Genomic DNA, 12,739 nt, shown 5'->3' on the forward strand with positions numbered 1-12,739 from the left:
GCCAAACATGGATTATCTCAGCGAATGTTACGCAAACCAAGAAAGTGAATTGGCAGTTCTTAAACTTTTTTATGTTTTGAAGAATGACTAGGATAAAACAAGGCCGCAAGTATGCCTAAATTTATAACACATGTCATTTAAAAACAAAACTGTGGCACAAAAAAAGAAATATCTTGGATTATAACAACAGAATCCAAATGTCATCGAGAATTATGTCTTTATGAGGTTTATGTTTCATAACATTGAACGCACTTTGAAAGAAACATATGCATTACTCTAGTTTGCTGCAAATGTGTAGCTCTAATTGCGCAATGCTATAGCTATTTTATTAAACCATAAAATAATGGTTTGTAAGCTTTTCATGTGGCACGGGACAATCAGATTTCTTTTAAGACACCCTCATTATATAAAAAAAGACACAAACAAAAGACATCCAGGTTCACTTTAGGGCATTGCTAGGTGTGAGCTTATGGGGCTTAGGTCTCAAGTGTTTTGGTGTGCACTCTTCTTCCTTCTTCAGTCCTGTTCAATCTCATACTTTCTCATGTGCTGCACCCAGGACTTCTGGTCACTGAGACGCCCAGCAGGACCACGTAACACAGATCCCATAACCCTGCAGTAGAGAAGGCGTGTCAGTGGGTGAGTTTATATGTGCATGTGTGTATGTACATGTATTTGTAAGAGTATAGTTTTAGAGTGAGTGTGTAAGCCTTAGCATACAGTGTTAGTGTGTAAGTGAATGGTGTTATAGTGCGTGTTATTGTACGGTGTTAGCATGTGTGAGCGTATACTGTCAGTGTGCATGATACTGTATTAGCATTGTACATTGTGTTAGATTGAGTGTGTGAGCATATGATGTTAGCATGAACGTGTTAGTAAGCCTAGGGTTTGTGCCCCCAGGGGATGTGAAAGTAGAGCGAGGGAGAGTGTGTGTGTATGTTTTATGTCTTTATGTATAAGTGGATGAGTGGACACCTGTGTAGGCCTGTAGGCTGCCTTTATACAAGCGGCCCTGCTTTAATAGGAGGAAACCACAACCACTCAAGTAAGTTGCAAAGCAGCTGGGTTGAGGTATATAGGGTTTAGGGAATATTTACTTTGCTTTTGTTTTAGTTAGCGTCATTTTTACAGTCAAAATGTTTTTAATATTTATACATACATACAAAAAACAATTACAGAAAAGATAGGTATAAATATTGGTTCAACAAAGCACTGCCCCCTCCCACCACTGCCAACATATAAAACAAACTTTATTTAGTACTTAATTATTATTATTATGTATTATTATATTATTTACTTAATTGCAACATGCAAATACTTGCCTGACTTTTTATGAATGTTAAAACTAGAATTGTGCATTCGTCTTCAGGCGAACATGAAATGAATACGAAGGGGGCGTTTTCGTTGTTCAGCCCGAATACTGAACAAACAAACCAATTGGTTGATGCTAGAAGAGGCCCCTGCCGGCGACTAATAAAGTCGTTCTTATGGCCCTTTAACTCCTGACGGGGAACCTACGGATTACCACTCCTGTTAACCCCTGCGATGCTGCGTACATAGCGGTAGTGGAAATCCATAGGTTCGCCATCAGGAGTTACAGGCCTGTGTGAGTGACTCTATTGGTCGCCTGCAGGGGCCTCCTCTGGCATCAACCAATTGGTTGGCCATGGTCTCCCCGCTCCAAGAGTTAAAGGTCTGTACGGGTGACTCTATAGGTTGTTCGTACGGACCTTTAACTCTTAGAGCAGGGAGACCACTTCTCCCCTGGCCAAGTTGCGGCACCAGGATTTTAAAAGTCTGTACGAGCGACTCTATTGGTCTCCAGCAGGGGCTCGTCTGCCATCAACCAGGTGCGCTTCATTGGTTGATGGCAGAGGAGGCCCCTGTCGGTGACTAATAGAGTTGCTCGTATGGACCTTTAAAATCCTGGCGCCAAAGCTGCTCCGTAGTGTGTACCGCGTTAACCCCATATTAACCTCTTCTACAAAAAACATCAAAAACCTAAGGAAAACACTAACACAAACAATGTACACGAATATTTGCCTAAACCGAACACAAGAACGGGCAAATATTCTAGGAATACGAAGATTTCCCCCCCACGAAGACAAACGCGAAGACAAGCACGAAGACGAAAACGAAGAGTTAGCCGGCCCCCATGTCTAGTTAAAACAACAAATGCTCAAGAACGCATGGTAAGGGCAGATTGAAGGAGACCTAAAGGATACATAATTGTATAAGCTGAATATTGTAGTAAATAGATACAGAAATATCTCATAGCAGAAGTAACAAAATTTCATACCAGAAATGACTGATTTAATAGAGCCTTCCTCGTTGATAATGTCATATGTGTCGCACTAACCTCACTGGCATTCGCATTATACAGCGCAAAAAATAAATGAAACTAGACATTTTTTTGCCGCAATACCTCTGTGGGTAATTCCAAAAATGCAAAAGCCTCAATGATGAAGGGGTTAATCCAGTGTTTGTGCAAAACGCTACAATGTTCAACACATTCTACTAAAATAGCTTTAAGAGTTAGAACTCTAAAATAGTACATATTTGTCAGTGTAATTTTCATTCATTTATACCCAGTGAGTTACTACATCACTTACATACTAATTAGTCACATTTAAAAATTGATTTTGTTTACAGATCTCATGGTGATTTCATATACGTTAAAGAAGAAATAAAATTCAGATTTTCTAGCTCCTATATATTGTTGTAGCTGTTCATATGTAGGAACTTTCTGGAAACTTTCCATAATATGCCAGTTCTATAATTTTAGAACATTTTCCTAGCTGACTCTCACAGTTGGGTGTCTGAGGTTTAGTGTAATTTCTTATACAACAGTGCCACCCAGTGGTAGTTAGTTCTAAATGCATCAAACCATCAAAACCATGTATATTGATGCAACAGCAACATACAATTTGATGACACAAAAGAACAATTCGGCCCAGGGTCGTGCTTTGGGGTGTGCAAGTAAACAGGGTGCAACACCCCAGAGGGTGCCTCGTCTGCAGCTCTGCCAGAGGCATTGACTGAGAAGATCAAAAGATTTCCCCAAGCAAGCTCCCTGTCTGAAGTTGCTGCATGTATGCTGAAGCCAGGTGTTGGCAAGGTGGCACTGAAGCCATGCGCACCGCGATTGAGCAGTAAAATAGAGATCTCTAGAAACAGAACTCGTACTCCCACCACACAATTTCAGAAAGGTGAGAGATAGGGAGAAAGGTGAGAGAGATAAAGAGGAGAGATAGTAAGAAAATGGAGAGATAAAGAGAAAGATATAGGGGAAACATAACTAGGAGGAGAGATAAAGGGCAGAGAGGGGAGAGATGGAGAAAAGGGTGAGACATAAGAAAGGGGAGATATACCGTATTTGCTCGATTATAAGACGAGGTTATTTTCAGAGCAAATGCTCTGAAAAATACCCCTTGTCTTGAAATCGGGGTCGTCTTCTAATCAGACCTCAAATGAGGTCTGACTATTAGACTAAGATCCAGAACCCCCGCATCGCTGCAGGGGACCTGGATCCTCCTGTGCGGTAACCTCAGCTGCTGCCGGCGTCTATCACCGAGCGCCGGCGAAAGTGCCGGCAGCAGCCAAGGTTGCATACGTGCGTACCTTCCTGCTCCCGGGATAGCCCGCCCACTGCGGGGAAGCAGAGCCGGTTGTGGAGATTGCTGCAGGACCGGGACCCGGCGGCACTGTGCCGTCCCAAAGCAGATCCGGTAGACCTCTTCAATTTTCGGGAGGAGGCGGGGCCTAGCGGGGTCACACAACGTCATGCTGAAATCCCGTGGGAGCTGCAGCAAGCGCCTGCTGAGGCATCGCGGTGAGTGAAGTGCCTGAGTATATTAGTGTCTGGGTAGGTAGGTAAGTGTCTCGGTGGGTAGGTAAGTGTCTGGGTGGGAAGTGTCTCAGTGGGTAGGGAAGTGTCTGGGTGGGTATATTAGTGTCTGGGTATGTAAGTGTACCCCTATATGGCACTCTGTCCCATGATATGCCTTTTAACCCCCTATATGCCAGAGTGGCATATAAGGGGTTAAAAGGCATAACATGGGGCAGAGTGGCATATAGGAGGGTATAAGGCATGCCTGGGGGCAGATGTGCATAACTTGCAGCAGATGAGCATAACTGGGGGCAGGTTGGTAAATAAAAGGAAATTAAAAACAAAAAAAAATAGACATGAATTATTATTTACTAGTAAAACTTTTTTCCTATAGGGTCGTCTTATAATCAGACTTTTTCTTTTTTTTCCTAAATTAATATTCAGATTTGGGGGGGTTGTCTTATAATCGAGCAAATACGGTAGAAATAAAAGGAGTAGAGAAACATAAGAGATAATGAGATATGAGGATAAAGGGGGATAATGAGAAGTAGGAAAGGTAAAAAGAAAAGGGGAAGGTTATGAGGGTGAGAGATGTGGAGAAAGTGTAGAGATAAAGAGAAAGATATGAGATGAAGAAAAAAAGAGAAACAATTAGAAAGGGTCTCAAAGTAAAGGAGGGGAGATAAAAGATAAAGAAGGCAGGTAGGGAGAAACATGAGGGAAGGGGAGAAAGGAGAGGATACATAAAGAGAAGGAGAGGTGGAGATAAAAAAGGGGAGAGGGGAAAGTTGAGATGGAAAAGAGGTAAGAGGAGAAAAGGGAGAGAGAAAGTGGAGGAGAGATTAAGAGAAAAGATGGGGAGATAAAGAGAACAAAGAGAGATAAGAAAGAGGAGAAATAAAATGTGAGACACATGATTATGGCCAGTATTTGAATTTTTTTTTTTAAACAAAAAGTGGCAACCCTAGTGGCTAACTTTGACACTCCAGCTACTGTTGTCTACGGGTCCCATTATGCCCAGCAAGCTATTCAGTATAAAAACCTGGATGTGTTAGTATGCACGCTGGCACTGTGTTCTATGTATGGCGCAATGAATATTTATTAGGAGTGGTTGAAGCCTTGGTGCGGTGTTACTGCTCACATCATGGACTGACCATGTGCCAATTCAACCAATTTAAGTGTATGTGATCCTTTTAGTATAGTTGACATGAATTTCTGATCTTGGTGAAATTGGTTGAATTTACATTGTTCATTACCATGTCTTAAAATAATATATAAAACTTTTGAAATGATGCACAAAATATACAAGTAGATACTCGGTAAGATTTTATGTGAAAAATTGCGAAAAAAAAGCTAATATTTTATTTTTGCCATATATATATATATATATATATATATATATATATATATATATATATATATATATATGCAAAATTTAGCCGTGAGGGTGTTGGAATGTTTAAGTGGTAGCACCAAGAAAGATGTTGTATACACTAGAGAAACATTAGGATCTTTGCAAAGAACTGGAAATTAGACTAGTGAAAAAGTTTATTTTATGATAAGAACAGCTAAAAGCATAAACTCAAAGAATACATTTATAGTGCTAAACGTGATATAAAGCATGAAGTCTTAACATGTTTTAAATATTTGGAACAATCCAGTCAATGAATAAAAAGAGATTCTGGTGCAGAGTGTGAGGAACGTTCCATAAATGAAATTTTTCAAATTGGTATTATTGTAATGGTTATTGAGGTGATACATTCACTTTTAAAACCTTTGCTCCAAATCTCTTTTACTCGTCACCCAAATAAAGGACAGGGGAAGGCCGGCACCTTTTGGCCAGAGGGCAGGTAAATCCAAGAGGCTCTCTGGGGCCCATGCCTCTCCATGTGTCTTGTTATGTGACCCAACTGAGCTCCTGTTTCCCCCAGTAGCATAACCACATCGGCCATGTTATCACAGAAACCATATCGTTTTCACATTTCGCTGACCAAAAAAGTGCAGCCCTTTACCTGTGCTGGTCAGCAATATGTTAACATACATACTGTATGTGTCCTGGAAGACATTGCTGATGTGACATGTCACATTACATAGTGAGATGGCCAAAGTTAGGACCGATTCAAATGGCTACCTGCAAATTCTGTATCAAACAACAACTGTGTACATTTTAGGTTGTGTGCACCCCTTTCTGTATATTTTTGTTGTTGTAAATATTTTCAGGGTTGCCTTAGGGTTGAGCAGCCCTCCCTGCCACACGGGTCCCTTATTAATGATCTCCAGAGAATGCTTTCAATCGCACGAAAGTCTCATTGTAATAAATGCAGAGCAGTCCCGGCTTTTTTCTAACCTGAACACTTACTTTTATATCAAACATTCATAAACTTCGCCTCTAGCTCTAAAAGACGATCAACTTTATCTCGACAGTATTAAAAAAATGAGTCACTGGTTTCTCATAAAACGTCTTTTGGTTATAGTCTAGAGAAAAATGAATAAACCTGGGCTAATAAAACGATTTAAGCGTGTTTAGTTAGGTGAAAGCTGAGAATTCTCGTTTAAGCACGGTAAAGCGAATACTTCCTCTCCTATCACTTAGCATGGATTAACCTCTTTCACAAATAAGTCTTTCATTTTATTGTTACTAATCCATTAGAAGGGCTAATCCGCCTGTTTAATATTTCCCCATTAAAGGTTTTTGAGAGAGAACAGAAAAAAGTAGGATTTATAGCGCAAAATATAGTATTATGTGTGTTATAATAAAAATACTGCAAATGTACAGTATATATGCCATACCTTTAGGAATTTAAATGTTCCAGCGATGTATGAATGCACACACGTCGGAAAAGCTAGGGAGACATCGAGAGAGCATCAGAAAGTGAGAGTGTGAGAAAGCGCAAGGAGAGTGCGTGAAAGAAAATGTGAGAGCGCATGAATGAGAGCATCAGAGAGTAAATGAGGATGACAACAAATTTTGTTCCCGAATGGAAAAAGCCCACTGAATTTCAGCTGAGCCAAGAGCAGGAAACAAAAAATGTCCAAACAAAATGGGCCAAAAACAAATCTTTTTTGCCTTAAGGCCATCTAATAAAAGGTATGCTTGGGGGGTGCAGTGTTATTCTATAGGGAGAGGCTACACAAGGAGATGATGAAGAAGTTCATGAGCCTTTCTGATTGGAATTATCCTTGGAAACAACAGATATGAGCTTGGAACAATGCGATTCTCGTGTATAATAGCTTTCAATCACACAGGACCACCCTCTAGATGATTATAAGAGATTTTATAAGCTGGAATAAATATGCTCTTTAGGAAAGTGCGCTGGGAAGAAAGTGTCATCACATTGTACTTTCTAGAGAAAACTGTACTTTGGAGGAGAATGTACATAAAAAATATGCTCTTTTGGGTTAAACTAATCCAGGTGCCAAACAATCCAGACATACAAATCTTTATGACTGTAACTGACTAATATTGTATCTGTTTCTTCTCATCTCTGAATATTGGCGTAAAAACTCATTCCCTCCACACACTGATCACTTTGTTATAAAGTACCATGCTTCATACAACATCCACACCGTATAAATACCATTGTGTTCCTTAGACAAAATAAACTTTCTGGCATGTTTGCCCCAGTTTTACTATATAAGAGAAGCTTTCAAAGTATTTTGCAGTAAAATCCTAGGATTAGCCTACAAAGGGCTCTGAATCAGTTTCTGCCAGCACTCTGGGATGATAATTTTCAAATATTAGCACCAGGGAGCTAAGGCCTGGCATGCTGCCCAGGGTGACCCTGGTACATAAACTTGATGATGGCATATAGAGAGTGCTAATGGCTAAATCCAGTTATAACAGCTGTATTTGTCCTAGTGCGCAGTGCTGCTCACTGACCATTTTTAATTTCCATTTAATTCAGTTGTATCATAACTCATCTGTATGTATGCAGTATGGAAAAAAGCAATGGAGGACTCTATAGTGTTAATGGACTGGTTCGGGGAGATCAGCCCATTGAGTAGTGGCGTGGCAGGACACCTGAGGCTCCCAGTTATTCAGCAGAGGGGCTGCTCCCCCCTGGACCTGCCTGGACCAAAATGTGTCACTGCCCATAGAAGTACTAATACATCCATGAAAAACAGCATGGACTCTCGTCTGTCTGAAGGAGTCAGAATCACTGACTTCCATCCAGGCCCGGACTGGCCATCGGGCACACCGGGCATTTTCCCGGTGGGCCGTGCGGCCCAGGGCCGGATTGATGTAGGGGCTGATGGAGCTGCAGCTCCAGGCCCCTACCTTAAAATAGGCTCAGTCAGGACCGGACTGACTGGGCCTATGTGGCCGCATTAACGCAGCAACTGCGACCGGGTCCGCCACTCTAGGGGGCCGGGCAGCCCCAACCAGGGCCGACCTTTGGGGTGTGCGGCCTTTTTTTTTTTTTTTTTTGTTTACTTTATTTAACATCCTTTATTTAAAAAAACAAACAAAACCCCCCCGATGTTTTAATTTAAGCCCTGTGCGGCCGCGCACCCCTAAGGCCGGCCCTGGTGGGGGCTGCCCAGCTCCCTAGAGTGGCGGACCCGGTCGCAGTTGCTGCTTACGCCGACAACAAGGTAAGTAGGGTAAGGGAGGGGGGTGCAGTGAGAGGGGGGAGAGGGGATAGATAGTGAGAGGGGTACATATTGAGAAATGGGGAAGGGGGTACATAGTGATAAAGGGGAACATAGTTAGAAGGGGCAGATAAGAAGGGGATGGGGAGAGGGGGTAGTGTGAATGCGTACAAGAATGAATGAATAAATGTGTGGATGAATTGTGTGAATGCGTATGAGAATTAATGAATTCATGTGTGGATGAATTGCTTGAATGATTTGTGTGAATGAGTGAGTAAGTGTTTGTGTCTATCATGAATGTTTTAAGTGATTTGGGGAAATGCAAAGATGGTACATGAAGGGTGGGCTTTAACAATAAATAAATAAAAATGGGCTGCTCAGGCTTAAATGCCCGGGCCTATTTTTTGTCCCAGTCCGGGCCTGCTTCCATCTGACTTTGAGAAGTCCCTCTACACCATTACCAATTGAATGCCTGGTCACCCTATCGGGCATCCCCTATCAGTGCTGACACCTACCAGAAGCACTCAAGAGGGAAGTAGAGACCCAAGAGGATGAATTAAATAATAAAATAAAAATTTTTGTAAATAATTAATTAAAAACCCCAAAAACTGTTTTTGAAGACCAGTGATTTCACCATGACATCATTGGAATTCACGAGGGGGAATGTTGTCAAACATAAATTGAGTTATTGTTCAACAAGTGGCACCTACTCTGTGGAACAAACAAAGTGAAATTTAAAAAAAAATGTGTTTTTGTTTTAGGAAATAGAAAAAGGATTTATGGTATAACAAAAATATGCCCTAAATGGCAAAAAGTTACGGACAAAGTCTCAGTCCCAAAAAAGTTAAAGGCTGACCCTTTGTAGCTTCCTTATTTAATTGAAATCTATACTTACATAAAAAATACAAAGTTAATCTTTCCTGGTTTTTTATTTAGAAAATAATTTCAACCCTCAAGGGCCTGCGTAATCCCGTTTGTTGCAAACACAGAACTTGTTTTTTTTTGTGTGAATCTAGATGGTGTAACATGATCATCATTTCAAAGCATGCCTGATCAAATCTTTTTATCCGAAAAGAGAAAATTCGATTTTCCAGTTGGCTGTTTGTTTTCACTGACTGATTCCCTTGTAATACTTTTATTGTAACCGAAGACACCTCTGCTGTTCTAGATCTGTGTGGCTGTCATCTGCTATGTGGACAGCTGGACATTTCTCCTAATTATTGAGTTTAGGTGTTTCAGCCATTGCTAACGGGTGTATAAAATCAAGCACAGAGGCAGCCATCTCCATAGATAAACGGACAGCAGAATGGGTCGTGATAAAGTGACTTTATTCTAGCATTTACATTTTAGCCCCAAATGTCTTTCTGGTGCAATTAGGTAGTTAGGAACCTGGGTAGAAATTGACAAACACTGCCTCATAAATTATTTTGAATCATGAAGACTGACAAAAATAATTGTGTAGGGTTAGTGTAATTCCATGGGTACCATTTGGCATGATTAACCTACATAATTAGCTGTTAAATAAAATCTATTGTCACTCACACTGTAACACTGTCTTAATTAATTGTGATTTGTATTCATTACTGGCTGTTAGATCTAAAACAGATCTATCAACTCTCTGAGGTTTGAGCAGAAGTCTCTGCTTCTCCGCATCAATTTCTTATCTCGATAGGCATGGAAGCGACATTAGGCCACGCCCATTCCCCGCCCACTCACTGCCCACTTAAGACTGTGTAATGCAAGCTCCACCCCATGCCTGGCTAGCCCCACCTTCCCATATGATTAGCTCCACCTCATCACAAAGTTCCGAGGAATGATCTAAAATAATAAAAAGTTCTATAGCTCTTCCTCTCTGATATCTAGAATTCGCTGCTGCATATTGAACAAAACTAAACCCGGCTAAGACTTGTGTGAGGGTTGGAATATGATATTTAATTTATAACATGTATGGCGATGTAAGGAACATCATTCTGTCAAGTGACTTTTGACTTAGAAACGAATAAAAACTAATTTGAAATATATAAAATAAGTTACATTCTGGATTTTTGTGTGTTCTTCTGCCAGCTGGGTTTTTACCCCCCAGCTAATGCATAACTACGGTAAACGGTTTAAGCTCTATTTAGCCTCAAAACGTCATGTTATTTTAAAATGTTGTACGTTCTGGTCTTATGGTCTGTGCGATAATTGTTTGCAAAAGCATGGTGCTATTTCTGATCTCTCTGGACGGGCGCCCGTTCTTAGTTTCATTGCACGTATCCCAAATAAAGTCGAAGCTAATACTTTCCAGATTGGGGATGCATGCGTTACGCACGGATCGAAGGCCAGGCCGCCTCCATGGGATAATTGCAAAGCGGAGATAATTAATGACGAAGCTAAATTTAAGCAAAATCTTTTAGCTGAAAATATTATTCCTGGTATTTAACACACACAATATATCATTTATCACAGCACAGCTGAATTACATCCTTAATGTTTATTTTATAGATAGCCCTAGGGCACATAACTGAAACTTGCGCACCCTAGAGACCCTTCTGCCAGCGGGACCCTGGCTTCTATGATATAGACAACCAATTATGGCACAAAGACCCCACTTATCATAATAACAAACGCAGCACAAATAACCTCTTTCCTCTGTAATCCGGCTAGATATATCGTATAAAACCAGAAATTAGGAATGGTCAAACAGAACCTTGAATGCAAAAGAAAGTATTCTGCTGCTTCGCTATATATTAATGTTATTTGCATAAAGAAATACAGACATGTTTTTTTGTTTTTTGCCATCATCAATTCTAGCTGATTGGGATGTCTTGGGACTGCTGGGATAAATTTCCGTAATCCTTCTCCAAACAATAAACTCATTGCCCTTCCTGCTAACATCAATAATTCGCCTGCAAGATACGGTTCTATTATTCAGAGCTCTCAAATTGATCCTCGCTCATCGTAAGCATCTGTTTTTTTAATTACTGATGTTTCGGTAAGCGTTTGTGTGAGAGGTGAAATTACCTTTTTTTTAAGGATGACAATGAAGAAGGTTTTTAGAGAAAAGCAGTAGAATAAGACAAAAGACACCTGCTGCATTCTGTCGTTAGCGCCACAACACCTTGGCGTTTACTCGCCAAAGACCAATTTGGTCCAAGATGTATGATTTTATACCTAAATGGTTCAACCTGTTAAAAATAAAAGATTCTTTTCACTAATCTTTTCTTTTTAATACTTAGATGGTCGTACAACTCAGCCCCCCCAAAAAAAAATAATGGAAAAATGTTTATTAAAAAAGAATGACAGGGAGAAACGGAGACACTGATATATCAATTAACAGATTTAACAAAATTCATTAAAATTAATTTGTGTGTGTGTATATATATATATATATATAATATATATTATACATATAATATATATATATATAGAAAATATATATTATACATATAATATATATATATATAATATATATAATACATATAATATATTGTATATATATATATATATATATATATATATATATATAGCTATATACAATATTATGTATATATTTTATATAATCTGTTATAGTTATATTCTGTTATGTAATGAGTGATAAAAGTGGACCCATGGGGGAAACGCTCCTGAAATAGACCCCGGACAGTATTGCTTAATGTAGAATCACAGACTAATGAATGAGACCATTAATCTCAAGGAGCCTTTGAGTGTTTAGGGATGTGAAATGTTAACGTTCTGAAAAAATACACATCAGTCGCTTGGCATGTGTTTATATACATAACTGAGCACAGTGCTGTCTTTTGGTTTGCAGGTAAACTATCTGTCACAAAGAAATACATTTTAAAGTTAAGTAATGGCTTTTATTACCATCTATCAATATAATGAGCTCCTGTGGGGAAAGCTTTTGCTATCCTTTTGTGTGAGTTATCTGCGATAGAAGTTGAACCCGACGGTTGGGTTTTACTGGAATAAGAAAACGTAAGAGATGATATCTCATGTTCATTGATGATCATACAAGTAACATTAAACATTTGTCATCTTTAAGAAACCGATTAAGCAAACCTTCCTTTTATGTAACGTAAGGTTTGCACAATTACTGTCTTAATAATTTAAGTAAAGAAAATGGAATTACTATTAAGTCGATTGGGTTATGCTGACCATGTCTATAACGTGAGCATATGGACATTGCCGGCCAGCTGATGATGAGGTGGTCCTGGCACATTAATATCAGCTGCCGTCTGATGAAGTGTGGGCGACGGCTGGATGTCCATGGCCATGGGCTGCTTTTTATTATAACGTAGACATGAAACAATGGGGGTGGTATTACATAAGTTAACA

Source organism: Spea bombifrons, chromosome 5, assembly GCF_027358695.1.
Source record: "Spea bombifrons isolate aSpeBom1 chromosome 5, aSpeBom1.2.pri, whole genome shotgun sequence".
Lineage (NCBI taxonomy): Eukaryota > Metazoa > Chordata > Amphibia > Anura > Pelobatidae > Spea > Spea bombifrons.